The 17,576-nt window shown below is 48.5% G+C and overlaps 1 protein-coding gene and 1 pseudogene across 2 annotated transcripts in view; one reads left to right on the top strand and one right to left on the bottom strand.

The window, feature by feature from the left end:
• The window catches only part of LOC147093447 (uncharacterized), a 420,125-nt pseudogene that overhangs the window by 33,626 nt on the left and 368,923 nt on the right, over positions 1-17,576 (bottom strand). Inside the window, exon 3 of the transcript XR_015074667.1 lies at positions 9,278-9,499. The product of XR_015074667.1 is annotated as an uncharacterized LOC147093447 (transcript). The remainder of the gene's footprint in view (positions 1-9,277; positions 9,500-17,576) is intronic.
• The window catches only part of LOC147093453 (uncharacterized), a 290,098-nt gene that overhangs the window by 76,486 nt on the left and 196,036 nt on the right, over positions 1-17,576 (top strand). The gene's annotated exons all lie outside the window — the stretch shown is intronic.

Here is a 17,576-nt window from a genome sequence, read left to right as displayed (position 1 = left end):
CCAACACCATGTTAGCCTGTCAAAGTATGATCCTTTAGTGGAGGAGGTGGAGCTATTGGAGGCAAATTCCCAATATGCTCATATTCGATTCCAAGATGGGAAAGAAAGTACGGTTTCAGTTAAAGACTTAGCTCCTTGTGGTGGCCAGCTCTCTCCTGAGGACATTAACAATAGCCATAATTCAGATAATGTTGATGTCGTCACAGATACTACAAACATTTCCAATCCTATTGCAGACACTTACAATTCTCTTAGTGTGCCCCCGATGGATGTTCATGACCCTCCCAGTCTACCTTCTAATGGGGCTTCCAATCCGGAAACCGTTGATAATCGGGATATTGATAGCCTCCCTGCAGAAGATATTTCTGTGTCTCCTGGTGTGGGAGGGCAAGGAACTCCACCAAGGCTAAGAAGGTCGACATGAACAAGATATCCGGTCGACCAATTAAAAATGGACTTTTAAAATAATTAATATTTTAATAGTAAAATTTTAAAATTGTTGAAGGCATTATACATGTATTGCTCTAGTCATAAATAACTAATTGTAAACTGTAAAGGCTACCTCGGTTGAAGTATATTTTAAAAGGGGGGTGAATGTGGTGATTATTCTTGTTTTATAAGAAGCATTGTAATTGGTTGCCTGTTTTCCTGCCTTGAGATATATGCTGTAAACTTATTGGTTAGTGGATTCCATGTGACCTGTGGTGGCCATCTTAAATTCAGTTTTCTACAGTTTGGTTGAGACTGGGTGCTCAACATGTACTTGCTGGTTTTTTAAGGTTAATAAAGCCTAGCTTTTGAAAGGCAATCTACTCTTTATTTCAGTGGATGATTAGCATGGGTTAGATACAAATTAAGACTCCCTCCGCACTGTCCCATTACACACTCCCAGGACAGGTACAGCAGGGATGAGATACAGAACACAGATACAGAACACAGCTCCCTCTACATTCATGGGATGTGGGCGTCACTGGCAAGGCCAGCATTTATTGCCCATCCCTAATTGCCCTTGAGCAGGTGGTGGTGAGCCACCTTCTTGAACCGCTGCAGTCCTTGTGGTGAAGGTACTCCCACAGTGCTGTTAGGGAGGAAGTTCCAGGATTTTGATCCAGTGACGATGAATGATCAGCGATATATTTCCAAGTCAGGATGGTGTGTGACTTGGAGGGGAACTTGCAGGTGGTGGTGTTCCCATGTGCCTGCTGTGCTTGTCCTTCTCGGTTGAAGAGGTCGCGGGTTTGGGAGGTGCTGCCGAAGAAGTATTGGCGAGTTGCTGCAGTGCATCTTGTAGATGGTACACACTGCAGCCACAGTACGCCAGTGGTGCAGTGAGTGAATGTTTAAGGTGGTGGATGGGGTGCTAATCCAGCGGGCTGCTTTGTCCTGGATGGTGTCGAGCTTCTTGAGTGTTGTTGGAGCTGCACTCATCCAGGCAAGTGGAGAGTATTCCATCACACTCCTTACTTGTGCCTTGTAAATGGTGGAAAGGCTTTGGGGAGTTAGGAGGTGAGACAGTTGCCACAGGATACCCAACCTCTGACCTTTGGAATTCTCTTCCCCAGAGAGCTGTGGAGGCTGGGTCATTGATGTGTTTAAGGTGGAGATAGACCGATTTTTGAACAATAAGGGAGTCAAGGGTTCACAGAATCACAGAAACCCCACAGTGCAGATAGAGGCCATTTCGGCCCATCGAGCCTGCCCCGACACATATCCCACCCGATCACCGTAACCCCTGCACCAACACATATCCCACCCTATCCCCGTAACCCCACGTATTTAATCCCCCTAACACTAAGGGTCAATTTATCATAGCCAATCAACCTAACCTGCACATCTTTGGTTATGGGGAGCGGGCAGGGAAGTGGAGTTCAGGCCAAGATCAGATCAGCCATGATCTTATTGAATGGCGGAGCAGGCTCGAGGGGCCAAATGACCAACTCCTGCTCCTACGTCTTAGGTTCCTGTTTCTCGCATCAGCTCCGGCTGCCGCGCTGAGTTGTGGCTGAGCCCACGCCTGCGCCCCATGGCCCCGCCATCTCCTGCTCCACAGGCACCTGGCCTGCACCGCGCCTGCTCAGCACACACCCTGGGCCCCTGTCAATCATCCTTCCCCGCACTTGCACGCTGGGCCCCTGAGCTCCAGGCTGCCGTGCGGGGCTTTCTTTGTAAAGTCGGTGTTGGTGAAGAGCCACAATCAGTGGGGGAAAGTGAGTTTTGCGAGGGGGCGGAGTGAGCCGCAGCACGTGATCGCGGGGCCTGTGACTGACGGGAGCACTGACCAATAGGAAGAGCGTGGGCGGAGCCGACTGGCGGCCTGGTCCTCCAACCAATGGTGGCGCGGCAAGGGGGCAGGGCCTCCTCTCCAGCTCAGGTGCGCTGGGGCCGATTGTGACGCGCTGTCCCCAGGTGAGAGCAGCTCAGTCAGCACAGAGCTGGGACTGGAATCTGGGAGAGGGGCCGCAGGCAGCACAGAGTTGGGGCTGGAATCTGGGAGAGGGGCCGCAGGCAGCACAGAGCTGGGGCTGGAATCTGGGAGAGGGGCCGCAGGCAGCACAGAGCTGGGGCTGGAATCTGGGAGAGGGGCCGCAGGCAGCACGGAGCTGGGGCTGGAATCTGGGAGAGGGGCCGCAGGCAGCACGGAGCTGGGGCTGGAATCTGGGAGAGGGGCCGCAGGCAGCACAGAGCTGGGGCTGGAATCTGGGAGAGGGGCCGCAGGCAGCACAGAGCTGGGGCTGGAATCTGGGAGAGGGGCCGCAGGCAGCACAGAGCTGGGGCTGGAATCTGGGAGAGGGGCCGCAGGCAGCACAGAGCTGGGGCTGGAATCTGGGAGAGGGGCCGCAGGCAGCGGGCCTGGCAATGGGGCAATCACTGATTGAATAATAAACAGGGGTAAGTGGACACTAACCTCACATCATATATATATTAATGAATACTTTACATCTGTTTTCACAAAAGAGAGGGACGATGCAGACATTGCAATCAGGGAGGAGGAGTGTGAAATTTAGATGAAATAAACAGTGAGAGAGGAAGTATTAAAGTGTTTAGCTTATTTGAAAGTGGACAAATCCCCAGGCCCGGATGAAATGTATCCCAGACTGTTAAGAGAAGTGAGAGGGGAAATAGCAGAGGCTCTGACCATCATTTTCCAATCCTCTCTGGCTACAGGGGTGGTGCCGGAGGACTGGAGGGCTGCTGACGTGGTGCCATTGATTAATAAGGGAGAAAGGGATAGACTGAGTAATTACAGGCCAGTCAGCCTAACCTCGGTGGTGGGAACATTATTGGGAGAAATTCTGAGGGACAGGATAAATCTTCATTTAGAAAGACACGGATTAATCAGGGACAGTCAGCATGGATTTGTTAAGGGGAGGTCATGTCTGACTAACCTGAATGCATTTTTTGAGGAGGTAAGAAGGAGGGTCGATGAGGGTAGTGTGTTTGCTGTAGTCTATATGGATTTTAGCAAGGCTTTTGATAAGGTCCCACATGACAGACTGGTCACAAAAGTAAAAGCCCATGGGATCCAAGGCAAAGTGGCAAGTTGGATCCCAAATTGGCTCAGAGGCAGGAAACAAAGGGTAAAGGTCGAAGGGGGTTTTTGTGACTGGAAGGCTGTTTCCAGTGGGGTTCCGCAGGGCTCAGTACTGGGTCCTTTGCTTTTTGTGGTATATATCAATGATTTGTGGACTTGAATGTAGGAAGCATGATTAAGAAGTTTGCAGATGATGCAAAAGTTGGCCGTGTGGTTGATAATGAAGAAGAAAACTGCAGACTGCAGGAAGATATCAATGGACTGGTCAGGTGGGCAGAACAGTGGCAAATGGAATTCAATCTGGAGAAGTGTGAGGTAATACATCTGGGGAGGGCTAACAAGGCAGGGGAATAAACTATAAATGGTAGGACACTGAGAAGTGCAGAGGATCAGAGGGACCTTGGAGTGCATGTCCACAGGTCCCTGAAGGTAGCAGGACAGGTAGATAAGGTGGTTAAGAAGGCACACGGGATACTTGCCTTTATTAGCCGAGGCATAGAATATAAGAGCAGGGAGGTTATGCTTGAACTGTATAAAACACTAGTTAGGCCACAGCTCGAATACTGCGTGTAGTTCTGGTCACCACATTACAGGAAGGATGTGATTGCACTAGAGGGGGTACAGAGGAGATTTATGAGGATGTTGCTTGGTCTGGAGAATTTTAACTGTGAGGAAAGATTGGATAGACTGGGGTTGTTTTCTTTGGAACGGAGGAGGCTGAGGGGAGATTTAATTGAGGTGTATAAAATTATGAGGGGCCTAGATAGAGTGGATAGGAAGGACCTATTTCCCTTAGCAGAAGGGTCAATAACCAGGGGGCACAGATTTAAAGTAATTGGTGTGAAGTTTAGAGGGGATTTGAGGAGAAATGTTTTCACCCAGAGGGTGGTGGGGGTCTGGAACTCACTGTCTGAAAGGGTGGTAGAGGGAGAAACTCTCATCACATTTAAAAAGTACTTGGATATGCACTTGAAATGCTGTAACCTACAGGGCTATGGACCAAGTGCTGGAAAGTGGGATTAGGGTGGATAGCTCCGTCGGCCGGCACGGACAAGATGGGCCGAATGGCCTCCTTCTGTGCTGTAAATTTCTATTATTCTATGATTCTTTGATCATCCCATTCCCAAGCTGCCTCTGTGTTAATACCTCAGACAAGCCATCCCACGTAGGGTGACTCCCTCAACCTGTTCTCCCGGTTACAGAACCAGTTTGTCTCTCTCAGGAATGCCCAAGGCTCTGTTGTCTGTCCACCAACTCACTCGTGACCTCACATGTTGCAACAAGTCTGCTGCCTGAGCAGTTTGCAGTGTCATTAGGTCTGTGGGTCTCTTAGCAACCACCTCCCTTATCTAGGCAAAGGGCTCATCTCCTGACTTTGGGTGTTATCATTCTAAACTTCAGCATTCTTTGGTCTAGAAATTCACTTTGGGCCTGCCAGCTGGCGTGCGCCCAAAAGTTAGCGCTGAGCGCGGAGCCAGTTGCGCCCGTCAGATATTCAGTTTTAGCGCCCCAAGTCGGAACCAGGCGCTATTCCAGGGTGTGCCCGCCCCCGCTTGGGGCGCTGAAACTGAATTTCAGCGCTCTAGGCACCGCTGCACCACCTGCTGTGGAGCGGCAGGCTGCGGTACTGCAGGCCTCCTCCTTCTCTTAAGGGGGAGGTGCCTGCAACGGGGAGATCGCCGCTGGATAGTGCCGGCAAATGAGCCCGGCACCACGGAGAAGTGCCGGGTTCGCGGAAAGCAGCCGGCAATGCCGCGGGGGGGAGGGTGGAGGAGGCCGGGGAAGGAGGTGCGGGCAGGCGGCCGCCAAAAAAGCGGCCGGCCGCACCTCCACCTTAAAGCGCCCCACTAAGGCTACAGTACGGCCCCGTTTTCTGATCGCTGTTTGCGGCCGCTGCGGAAGACGCGGCCGCAACTAAATATGGCGGTCGGGCCGGTAGCGGGGCGGTAGCGGGGCACTGCGCACACCGATGATGTCATCGGTGGTGGCGCAGCGCTACTGGCTAACGCCACCATTACCGCAGCGCTGAATATCGGCGAAAGCTCAGCAAGTGGCGCAAAAGCCCTCTTTGGGTGAAAACTGGGCGCAAAGCCTACTGAATTTCTAGGCCTATGTCTTTTAGCTTCAATCTGTCTGTGTCCACCCAGTGACAACACTGAACTCCTCCCTCCAACCATTGACACTTGCCCTCTTACTGAGAAAGACTTGCATTTATATAGCGCCTTTCACAACCTCAGGATGTCTCAGAGCGCTTTACAGCCAATGAAGAACTTCTGAAGTGTAGTCACTGTTGTAATGTAGGAAACACGACAGCCAATTGGTGCACAGCAAGCTCCCACAAACATACAATGTGACAATGACCAGATAATCTATTTCAGTGATGTTGATTGAGGGATAAATATTGGCCCCAGGACACCGGGAAGAACTCCCCTGCTCTTCTTCAATGTAGTGCCATGGGATCTTTTACATCCACCTGAAAGAGCAGACGGGGCCTCGGTTTAACATCTCATCTGAAAGACGGCACCTCTGACAGTGCAGCACTCTCTCAGTACTGGAGTGTCGGCCTAGATTTTTATGCTCAAGTCTCTGGACTGGGACTTGAACCCACGACCTTCTGACTCAGAGGTGAGAGTGCTGCCCACTGAGCTAAAGTGCCTGGAGCTAAGCCAGCTGGGATACTTGACATAGGATTACATCGGATATACGGCACAGAAACAGGCCATTCGGCCCAACCAGTCCATGCCGGTGTTTATGCTCCACTCGAGCCTCCTCCCGTCTTTCCTCATCTAAATCTATCAGCATAACCCTCGATTCCCTTCTCCCTCATATGCTTGTCTAGCCTCCCCTTAAATGCATCGATACTATTCGCTTCAACCACTCCCTGTGGCAGCGAGTTCCACATTCTCACCACTCTCTGGGTAAAGAAGTTTCTTCTGAATTCCCTATTGGATTTCTTGGTGACTATCTTATATTGATGGCCTCTAGTTATGCTCTTCCCCACAAGTGGAAACATTCTCTCTGTATCCACTCTATCAAAATTTTTCATAATTTTAAAGACCTCTATTAGGTCACCCCTCAGCCTTCTGTTTTCAAGAGAAAAGAGACCCAGCCTGTTCATCCTTTCCTGATATGTATACCCTCGCATTTCTGGTATCACCCTTGTAAATCTTCTCTGCACCCTCTCCAGTGCCTCTATATCCTTTTTATAATATGGTGACCAGAACTGTACGCAGGACTCCAAGTGTGGTCTAACCAAGGTTCGATACAGGTTTAGCATAACTTCCCTACTTTTCAATTCTATCCCTCGAGAAATAAACCCTAGTGCTTGGTTTGCTTTTTTATGGCCTTGCTAGCCTGTGTCGCATCTTTTAGTAATTTGTGTATTTGTACTCCGAGATCCCTTTGTTCCTCTACCCCACCTAGACTCGCACCCTCCAAGTGATAAGTGACCTCCCCATTCTTCCAACCAAAATGTAATACCTCACATTTATCTGTTCATCCTTGGGCACTCTGCAAAAACTTTGAAATGTTTAATAATGAAATCAGGGAGTCAAAAAGCTCAGGTGAGGCAGTTTAAAAAGACAGTCCCTGACCAGAGATTGCTGGATGCTGACACTCGGTGCTCACGAGGATAGAATGTCCCATTCCCCAGGCACAGACATCCAGCACCTCGATCACAGCAACAATTCACAAAACACTGGCAATATAACTTGGAGCAGAGACGGTTAAGTGGAGCTGTGATCGAGATGCTCAAAATTATGAGGGGTTTTGATCGAGCAAACAAGGAGAAGCTGTTGTCACTGGCAGGAGGGTCAGTAACGAGAAGACACAGATTTCAGATCATTGGCAAAAGAATCGAGAGAGGAAATGAGGAGACTTTTTTTACACAGCGAATTGTGATGATCTGGAATGCACTGCCTGAATGGGAGGTGGAAGCAGATTCAATAGTAACTGTCAAAAGGGAATTGGATATATACTAAAGGCAGAAATTTGCAGGGCTGTGGGGAAAGAGCAGGGCAGTGGGACTAATTGCATCGCTCTTTCAGAGAGCCGGCACCAGCACGATGGGCCGAAAGGCATCCTACTGTGCTCTATGATTCTATAACATCAGCTTCTCTCTGCTCACGAGTACTGAGAGAACAGGGAATAATCTTTAAATCCAGCCCAGTTATTGGGGGCTCTTAACATTAACAAGCCCCAGTTGCCTGAATTAACATGGTTCGGTCCTGGATGTGATTAACGGCATCGGAAACAGTGGAATCGACCCACCGCAGACACAATGTGCACACTCTGGTGTGTCAGCGGGTGGGATACACCAGGGAATCCCTTTCCACACACTGAGGTTGACTCTAATGATCAGGAGTCCTAGGGTTTCTGATACCAGATAATCAAGCTCACAAGAACACAAATTGTCTCTCCAGTCTTTATTAAGAGCGCTGCATAACACAGATCGGGTGATAATTCCCTCAATCTGGAGAATAGAAGTACAGTGGATTCGCGCGCGATCTTCTCGAGTCTGTTCCAACTGACAACGGCTTAAGTGGCCTGTTCTTATACACAAGCTTGGTTACCACTCAGGAAATGGGATTGTTTGGACCCGTCTGTTGACCGCCTCCTGAACTCCTGCTAATTCGGGGAATTTAGTCCATCTGTGACCAGACTATAACCACAAGCCCGTCTGGTTATCACACCTACATGGTCCGTGAGGTTATTATTAGATTCACACCCAGACGTTGTGCCTTCACTTGTCTGGCACTTTATCCCATAACACGGGTACAGGGGCTCAGTAATGTTTCATTCATCAGAAAAAGACAAAGTACAACAACGTACTGGTCAGCTTAACAGAATCTCATCATATTTATGGGGCTATAAATATAAAAGTCACTAATAAATCCAGGAGGGAATTCAGGAGAAACTTCTTTACCCAGAGAGTGATGAGAATGGGGAACTCACTTCCACAGGGAGTAGTTGAGGCCAATGGTATAGATGTATTTAAGGAGAAGCCAGATAAACATAGGAGGATATGTCGGAGGAGGCTCGTGTGGAGCATAAACCCCGACATGGACCAGTTGGGCCGAATGGCCTGTTTCTGTGATGTACATTCGATGTAATAACATGAACAGTCCACCGGCGCGCTCGAGGCCTTCTGTGACCGGTGGGTACCGGAGGGACTGGCGTGCATCATCACCACCGAAAATAGAATTTTAATTTCATTTAAGTTTCCTTTAAACTTTTTTTGTTATGTTAGAGGTTTTATTGGTTGTGATGGTTGACTTTTAATAGGCAATTGCCTGTGATAAGGAGAAAAACAAAAATAACATTAACAGTCAAATCAAGGGAATCATCAGCACAACAGATTGAAAGATTAAACAGCAATACAAGAATTTATAAAACATTCATCCATTCCACGTTCAGGTCACTCCAGCTGTTTACAGGTCCCTGCGCGACAGAACAGTGTGAACTCGCTGGTGTCTCAGCAGGTCATTGGAGCTTTTAAAGCTCTTCCCACAGTCAGAACATGTAAATGCTCTCTCATCAGTGTGAACAAGCTGATGTTCCAGCAAGGTAGATGAATCAGAGAATCCCTTTCCACACACGGAGTAGGGAAATGGCCTATCCCCAGTGTGAACAAGCTGATGTGTGGTCAGAGCCCTGGAGCTTTTAAAGCTCTTCCCACAATCAGAACATGTAAATAGTCTCTCATCAGTGTGAACAAGCTGGTGTTGCTTCAGGTCCCCGGTGCATTTAAAGCTCTTCCCACAGTCAGAACATTTAAAGGGTCTCTCATCAGTGTGAACAAGCTGGTGTGTCAGCAAGTTAGATGAATCAGAGAATCCCTTTCCACACACAGAGCAGGTGAACGGCCTCTCCCCGGTGTGAACTTGCTGGTGTTGCTTCAGATCCTTGGGGTACTTGAAGCTCTTCCCACAGTTGGAACATTGAAACGGCCTCTCATCAGTGTGAACAAGCTGGTGTCTCAGCAGGTTGCATGAATAAACAAATCCCTTCCCACACACGGAGCAGGTGAATGGACTGTCCCCGGGGTGACTGCGCCGATGGACATCTGACGCAGATGGGGAACTGAATCCCTTCCCGCTGTCCCCACCTTTACCCGGTTTCTCCCCGGTGTGATGGTGCACATGTCTCGCCAGGTCAGGCAATCGGCTGAATCCGCGTCCACACACTGAACACGTGTGCGGTTTGTCTGCGCTGCGATCCCTGCTCTCTCCTTCCATGTGCAAAGGCTGATGATATTCAGGTCCTGATGAATCGAGTGACTCTGTCTGACCCTGATGTGATGTTTGGTCTGAGCTTCCTGTCTCTAAATGCTCCACTTCTAAAACCTTGTAAAAGGAGTTTAGAAAGGGGGTAAGAGGGAAAATGTTGCCTCATAGAAACATAGAAGATAGGAGCAGGAGTCGGCCATTCGGCCCTTTGAGCCTGCTCCGCCATTCAATGAGATCATGGCTGATCATGTCGCCCTTTCCCAGCCCAGGGGCTGTGCAGCTGATTTTCAGGCCCCAGCTGCTGCACAGGTTGGTGGAAAGGATCAACAGTAATGGTGGCTGCAATCCCCACAAGCCCTCGCGCTCCAGAAAGCGCTCCGGCCGCCGTGCTGACCCGCGCATGCGCCCCATGGCCCCACCCTCTCCTGCTCCACAGGCACCCGGCCCACACCGCGCATGTTCAGCACACACTGTGGGCCCCATCAATCATCCTTCCCCGCGCCTGCGCGCTGGGCCCCTGAGCTCCAGGCTGCCGCACGGGGCTTTCTTTGTAAAGTCGGTGTTGGTGAAGAGCCGCAATCAGTGAGGGAAACATAGAAACATAGACGATAGAAGCAGGAGTAGGCCATTCGGCCCCTCGAGCCTGCTCCGCCATTCAATGAGATCATGGCAGATCATCCAAATTCAGTACCCTGTCCCTGCCTTCTCCCCATATCCCTTGATCCCTTTAGCCTCAAGAAATATATCCAACTCCTTCTTGAATATATTTAATGAATTGGCCTCCACTGCCTTCTGTGGTAGAGAATTCCACAGGCTCACCACTCTCTGGGTGAAGAAATTCCTCCTAATTTCTGTCCTAAATGGGTTACTCCTTATCCTTTGACTGTAACCCCTGGTTCTGGACTCCCCGGCCATCGGGAACATCCTTCCTGCATCCAGTCTGTCCAGTCCTGTTAGAATTTTATAAATTTCAATGAGATCCCCTCTCATTCTTCTAAACTCCAGCGAGTATAAGCCCAATCGACCCAATCTCTCCTCATACGTCATTCCTGCCATCCCAGGTGTCAGTCTGGTGAATCTTCGCTGCTCTCCCTCCATGACACGAACATCCTTCCTCAGATAAGGCAACCAAAACTACACACAATACTCAAGGTGTGGTCTCACCAAGGCCCTGTACAACTACAACAAGACATCCTTGTTCCTGTACTCAAACCCTCTCGCTACGAAGGCCAACATACCATTTACCTTCTTAACCGCCTGTTGCACCTGCATGCTTACCTTCAGCGACTGGTGCACAAGGACACCCAGGTCTCGTTGCACTTCCCCTTCTCCAAATCTATTGCCATTCAGATAATAATCTGCCTTCCTGTTTTTGCCACGAAAGTGGATAACCTCGCATTTATCCACATTATACTGCATCTGCCATGCTTCTGCCCAATCACCCAACCTGTCCAAATCATACTGGAGTTTCTCGGCATTCCTCACAGCACACACGCCCACCCAGCTTTGTGTCATCTGCAAACTTGGAGATATTACATCTAGTTCTCTCGTCCATATCATTTATATATATTGTGAAGAGCTGGAGTCCTAGGACCGATTCCTGCGGTACCCCACTAGTCACTGCCTGCCACTCGGAAAAAGACCTGTTTATTCCAACTCTTTGCTTTCTGTCTGCCAACCAGTTCTCTATCCAAGTCAATACCTTGCCCCCAATCCCGTGGGCTTTTACTTTGCACGCTAATCTCTTATGCGGGACCTTATCGAACGCCTTCTGAAAGTCCAAGTACATCACATCCACTGGTTCTCCCTTATCTATTCTACCAGTTACATCCTCAAAAAATTCCAGTATTTTAGTCAAGCACGATTTACCTTTTGTAAATCCAAGTTGACTTTGTCCGATCCCGACACTGTTTTCCAAGTGCTCTGCTATTACATCTTTTATAATGGACTCTAGCATTTTCCCCACTACCGATGTCAGGCTTACCGGTCTATAATTCCCTGTTTCCTATCTACCACCTTTTTTGAATAGTGGGGTAACATTAGCTACCCTCCAATCCATGGGAACTGTTCCAGAGTCCATCGAATGTTGGAGGATGACCAGCAATGCACCTACTATTTCTAGGGCCACTTCCTTAAGTACCCTAGGATGTAGATTATCAGGCCCTGGGGATTTATCGGCCTTCAATCCCGTCAATTTCCCTAACACCAATTCCCTACAAATACTGATTTCTTTCAGTTCCTCCCTCTCATTAGCAGTAACATAGAAGATAGGAGCAGGAGTAGGCCATTCGGCCCCTCAAGCCTGCTCCACCATTCAATGAGATCATGGCTGATCATCCAAACTCAGTACCCTGTCCCTGCCTTCTCCCCATATCCCTTGATCCCTTTAGCCTTAAGAAATATATCTAACTTCTTCTTGATGCACTGTCCCCAGGTGAGAGCAGCTCAGTCGGCACAGAGCTGGGGCTGGAATCTGGGAGAGCGGCCGCAGTCAGCACAGAGCTGGGGCTGGAATCTGGGAGAGGGGCCGCAGGCAGCGGGTCTGGCAATGGGACAATCACTGATTGAATAATAAACAGGGGTAAGGGGGCACTAACCTCACATCATATATATCTATAGCTTATGAGTAGATAGATTTTAAGCCAAACGATGGGACCCATGGCTGCAATTCCTGTGCCATGCAGGAACTCCGGGACGCTTCACGTGTCCTGGTGAACCGCGTGTGCAGGAAGCGCCTCCTGTGGCTGGAACTCGAGCTCAGGGTCTCTGAGCTTGTGGAGCGGCTGGAGTCACTGCCGGGCAGATTGAAGGCTGAGAGTTTCCTGGAGCACACGTTCCAGGAGGTGGTCACCCCGCAGCCACAGAGAGTTTGTGGGAATTGTAACTGGGTGGCCGCCCAGCGGGGTTTGAGGAGGCAAGGCAGTGCAGTGTGGAAACGTGAATAAAATGGACAATGAATTGGCTTACAAAAATGGTTTGGATTTGGAAATGGGAATAAAATGGACAATGAATTGGCTCACAAAATGGCTTCACACAAGAAAAGTCTAGATTAAATTAAAAAGCAGCCCCAGCTTTGCAAAGTGCAAAAGCTAGCAGAACAGAGAATCTGCCTCAGCCTGAGGCCAAGTGTTAACGAAGTGCTAACGACCAGATCAGGGCCACTGAAAAAGCCTAACTGCTGACTAGAGAATGATTGACTAGCCATTGTCAAACCGAAAGGGCTTGAGTGATCCCTTATTGGAGAACGTTTGTTGCCAGGGAAGTGATGTAAGGAAACACTTGTTGCCAGGGAAGTGATGTAGTGACCCTTGTCCCAAGGTATAATAGGGGCTTCCCCACCGGTACTCTCTCTCTCTTAGCCAGAAGTCGTGTGGAACATCAAGAGGGTCAGACATCTCCCGGGGACGTAAATGCTGGCACCACATGTCTAACCCGGTGTGACCCTCGGGACACGAATGTACTGTCGATATGCTGTATGCCCACTCCGAACAGTAATGAATAAAATGATGTTGTTTTAACTCTCCGAACCCTCGAGCCTGGAATTCTTCGTACTACGGAACTCAAGAAGAGGACCAGAAAAACCCGGTTCTTACAGCAGGAATCCCCCGGGAGTGCGGCGCTCTCAAACCGGTTTTCAGTGCTGAATCCCGGTGAGGTTGACGACAAGTCGGGGGGGAGAGTGCAGTCCAGAGCGCATCCACTGCACTGTGGGGCAAGGCCAATTTCAGTGGGATGAGAATGGATCTGGCCCGGGTAAATTGGAATCAAAGATTGGCAGGAAAAACTGTAGAGGAACAATGGGCTGCCTTTAAAGAGGAAATAATTCGGGTACAGTCGAGGTACATTCCCACTAGGGGGAAATGTAGGGCAACTAAAGTCAGGGCTCCCTGGATGATGAAAGAGATAGCGAGTAAGATGAAGCAGAAAAAGAGCGCGTATGACAGATGTCAGGTCGAGAATACATCTGAGAATCAGGCTAAATATAGAAAGTTCAGAGGAGGAGTGAAAAAGAAAATACGAGGGGCAAAGAGAGAGCATGAGAATAGAATGGCAGCCAACATAAAGGGTAATCCAAAAGTCTTCTATAGGCATATAAATAGTAAACAGGTAGCAAGAGGAGGGGTGGGGCCGATTAGGGACCAAAAAGGAGACTTACGCACGGAGGCAGAGGGTAAGGCTGAGGTACTAAATCAGTACTTTGCATCTGCCTTCACCAAGGAAGAAGATGCTGCCATAGACATAGTGCAGGAGGGGGTAGAGGAGATACTGGATGGGAGAAAAATTGATAAAGTCAAGGTACTAGAAAGGCTGGCTGTACTTAAAGTAGATAAGTCACCAGGACCAGATGGGAAGAATCCTTGTATGCTGAGGGAAGTGAAGGAAGAAATTGCGGAGGTACTGGCCATAACCTTCCAAATCCTCATTAGAAACTGGGGTGGTGCCAGAGGACTGGAGAATTGCAAATGTCACACCCTTGTTCAAACCCAGCAACCACGGGCCAGTCAGTTTGACCTCGGGAGTGGGGAAGCTTTTAGCAACAAAAATCAGGGACAAAATTAACAGTGTGAATTAATTAAGGAAAGCCAGCACGGATTTGTTAAAGGCAAATTGTGTTTAACCAACTTGATGGAGTTCTTTGATGAGGTAACAGAGATGGTTGATGAGGGCAATGCGGTTGACGTGGTGTACATGGATTTCCAAGGCATTCGACAAAGTGCCACATAATAGGCTTACCAGCAAAGTTGAAGCCCATGGAATAAAAGGGACAATGGCTGCAAGGATAGGGAATTGGCTAAGTGACAGGAAACAGTGAGTAGTGGTGAACAGTTGTTTTTCGGACTGGAGCAAGGTACACAGTGGTGTTCCCCAGGGGTCGGTTCTAGGACCACCGCTTTTCTTGATATATGTTAAAGACTTGGATGTGGGTGTACAGGGCACAATTTCAAAATTTGCAGATGACACAGAACTTGGAAGTATAGTGAACAGTGAGGAAGATAGTGATAGACTTCAAGAGGACATAGACAGGCTGGTGGAATGGGCGGACACGTGACAGATTAAAATGTGAAGTGATACATTTTGGTAGAAAGAATGAGGAGAGGAAATCTAAACTAAAGGGTACAATCCTAAAGGGGGTGCATGAACAGAGAGACCTGGGGGTATATGTGCACAAATCATTGAAGGTGGCAGGGCAGGTTGAGAAAGCAGTTAAAAAAGCTGATGGAAACCTGGGCTTCATGAATAGAGGTATAGAGTACAAAAGTGTGGAAATTATGAAGAAACTGTATAAAACACTAGTTCAGCCTCAACTGGAGTATTGTGTCCAATCCTGGGCACCGCACTTTAGGAAGGATGTGAAGGCCTTAGAGAGGGTGCAGAAAAGATTTACGAGAATGATTCCAGGGATGAGGGACTTCAGTTACATTGATAGACTGGAGAAGCTGGGGTTGTTCTCCTTGGAGCAGAGAAGATTGAAAGGAGATTTGATAGAGGTGTTCAAAATCAAGAGGGGTCTGGACAGAGTAGATAGAGAGAAACTCTTCCAATTGGCAGAGGAGTCGAGAACCAGAGGACACAGATTTAAGGTGATTGACAAAAGAACCAAAGGTGACATGAGGAAAAACTTCTTTATGCAGCGAGTGGTTAGGATATGGAATGCACTGCCTGAAAGGGTAGTGGAGGCAGATTCAATCACCGCTTTCAATAGGGAATTGGATAAGTACCTGAAAGAGAAATATTGCAGGACTTCAGATTCCTGGGGCATTGGGACCAGTTCTGGGGCAGGAGGGACCTATCCAAGGTGGACGGGTTGCACCTCAACAGAGCTGGGACCAATGTCCTCATGGGACGGTTAACTAGTGCTGTGGGGGAGGGTTTAAATTAATTAGACAGGGGGATGGGCACCAGGATGAAACATTCGAGGAGAAACAAGGTGAAGAAAGGACTGGGAGAGACAAGTAGCACTAGAGGGACAGAATTACTGGTCATCTTCCAAAATTCGATAGACTCTGGAACAGTTCCCATGGATTGGAGGGTAGCTAATGTTACCCCACTATTCAAAAAAGGTGGTAGAGAGAAAACGGGGAATTATAGACCGGTAAGCCTGACATCGGTAGTGGGGAAAATGCTAGAGTCCATTATAAAAGATGTAATAGCAGAGCACTTGGAAAATAGTGACAGGATCGGACAAAGTCAACATGGATTCACAAAAGGTAAATCGTGCTTGACTAATCTACTGGAATTTTTTGAGGATGTAACTGGTGAAATAGATAAGGGAGAACCAGTGGATGTGGCGTATCTGGACTTTCAGAAGGCCTTCGATAAGGTCCCGCATAAGAGATTAGCGTGTAAAGTTAAGGCACATGGGATTGGGGGCAAGGTATTTACTTGGATAGAGAACTGGTTGGCAGACAGAAAACAAAGAGTTGGAATAAACGGGTCTTTTTCTGAATGGCAGGCAGTGACTAGTGGGGTACCGCAGGGATCGGTCCTTGGACCCCAGCTATTCACAATATTTATTAATGATCTAGACAAGGGAACTAGATGTAATATCCCCAAATTTGCAGACGACACAAAGCTGGGTGGGCGTGTGTGCTGTGAGGAGGATGCCGAGAAACTCCAGGATGATTTGGGCATGTTGGGTGATTGGGCAGAAACATGGCAGATGCAATATAACGTGGATAAATGTGAGGTTGTCCACTTTGGCGGCAAAAACAGGAAGGCAGATTATTATCTAAATGGCAATAGATTGGGAGAAGGGGAAGTGCAACGAGACCTGGGTGTCCTTGTGCACCAGTCGCTGAAAGTAAGCATGCAGGCGGTTAAGGCGGCAAATGGTATATTGGCCTTCGTAGCGAGAGGGTTTGAGGACAGGAATAAGGATGTCTTGCTGCAGTTGTACAGGGCCTTGGTGAGACCACATCTTGAGTATTGTGTGCAGTTTTGGTCGCCTTATCTGAGGAAGGATGTTCTTGCCATGGAGGGGGTTCAGCGAAGATTCACCAGGCTGATACCTGGGATGGCAGGAATGACGTATGAGGAGAGATTGGGTTGATTGGGCTTATACTCGCTGGAGTTTAGAAGAATGAGAGGTGATCTCATTGAAACTTATAAAATTCTGACAGGACTAGACAGACTCGATGCAGGAAGGATGTTCCCGATGGTCGGGGAGTCCAGAACATGGGGACACAGTCTAAGGATAAAGGTTAGGCCATTTAGGACAGAAATGAGGAGGAATTTCTTCACCCAGAGAGTGGTGAACCTGTGGAACTCTCTACCACAGAAGGCAGTGGAGGCCAGTTCATTAAATATATTCAAGAAGGAGTTGGATATATTTCTTAAGGCTAAAGGGATCAAGGGGTATGGGGAGAAAGCAGGGACCGGGTACTGAGTTTGGATGATCAGCCATGATCGAATTGAATGGCGGAGCGGGCTCGAGGGGCTGAATGGCCTACTCCTGCTCCTATCTTCTATGTTTCTATGTATAGCCTGCTCTCTGGTTTGCTCCAGAACGTGCTGTTCAAAGAAACTATCCCGAAAACATTCTATGAACTCCTCATCTAGGCTACCTTTGCCCATCTGATTTTTCCAGTCTATATGTAGATTAAAATTCCCCATGATTATTGCCATACCTTTCTGACAAGCTCCCATTATTTCTTCCTTTATACTCCATCCTACCGTGTGGTTACTGTCAGGGGGCCTGTACACCACTCCAAGTGACTTCTTGCCTTTGTCATTTCTCATCTTAACACGCAGGTGCAGCAAGCAATTAGGAAAGCAAATGGTACGTTAGTCTTTATTACAAGAGGATTGGAGTATAA

Source organism: Somniosus microcephalus, unplaced genomic scaffold, assembly GCF_052327205.1.
Source record: "Somniosus microcephalus isolate GS21.2 unplaced genomic scaffold, FLI_Smic_1.0 unresolved_chr1, whole genome shotgun sequence".
In the NCBI taxonomy this organism is placed as follows: Eukaryota; Metazoa; Chordata; class Chondrichthyes; order Squaliformes; family Somniosidae; genus Somniosus; species Somniosus microcephalus.
The sequence above is the reverse complement of the archived record's forward strand: the minus strand, read 5'-3'. Positions and strand labels throughout refer to the sequence as shown.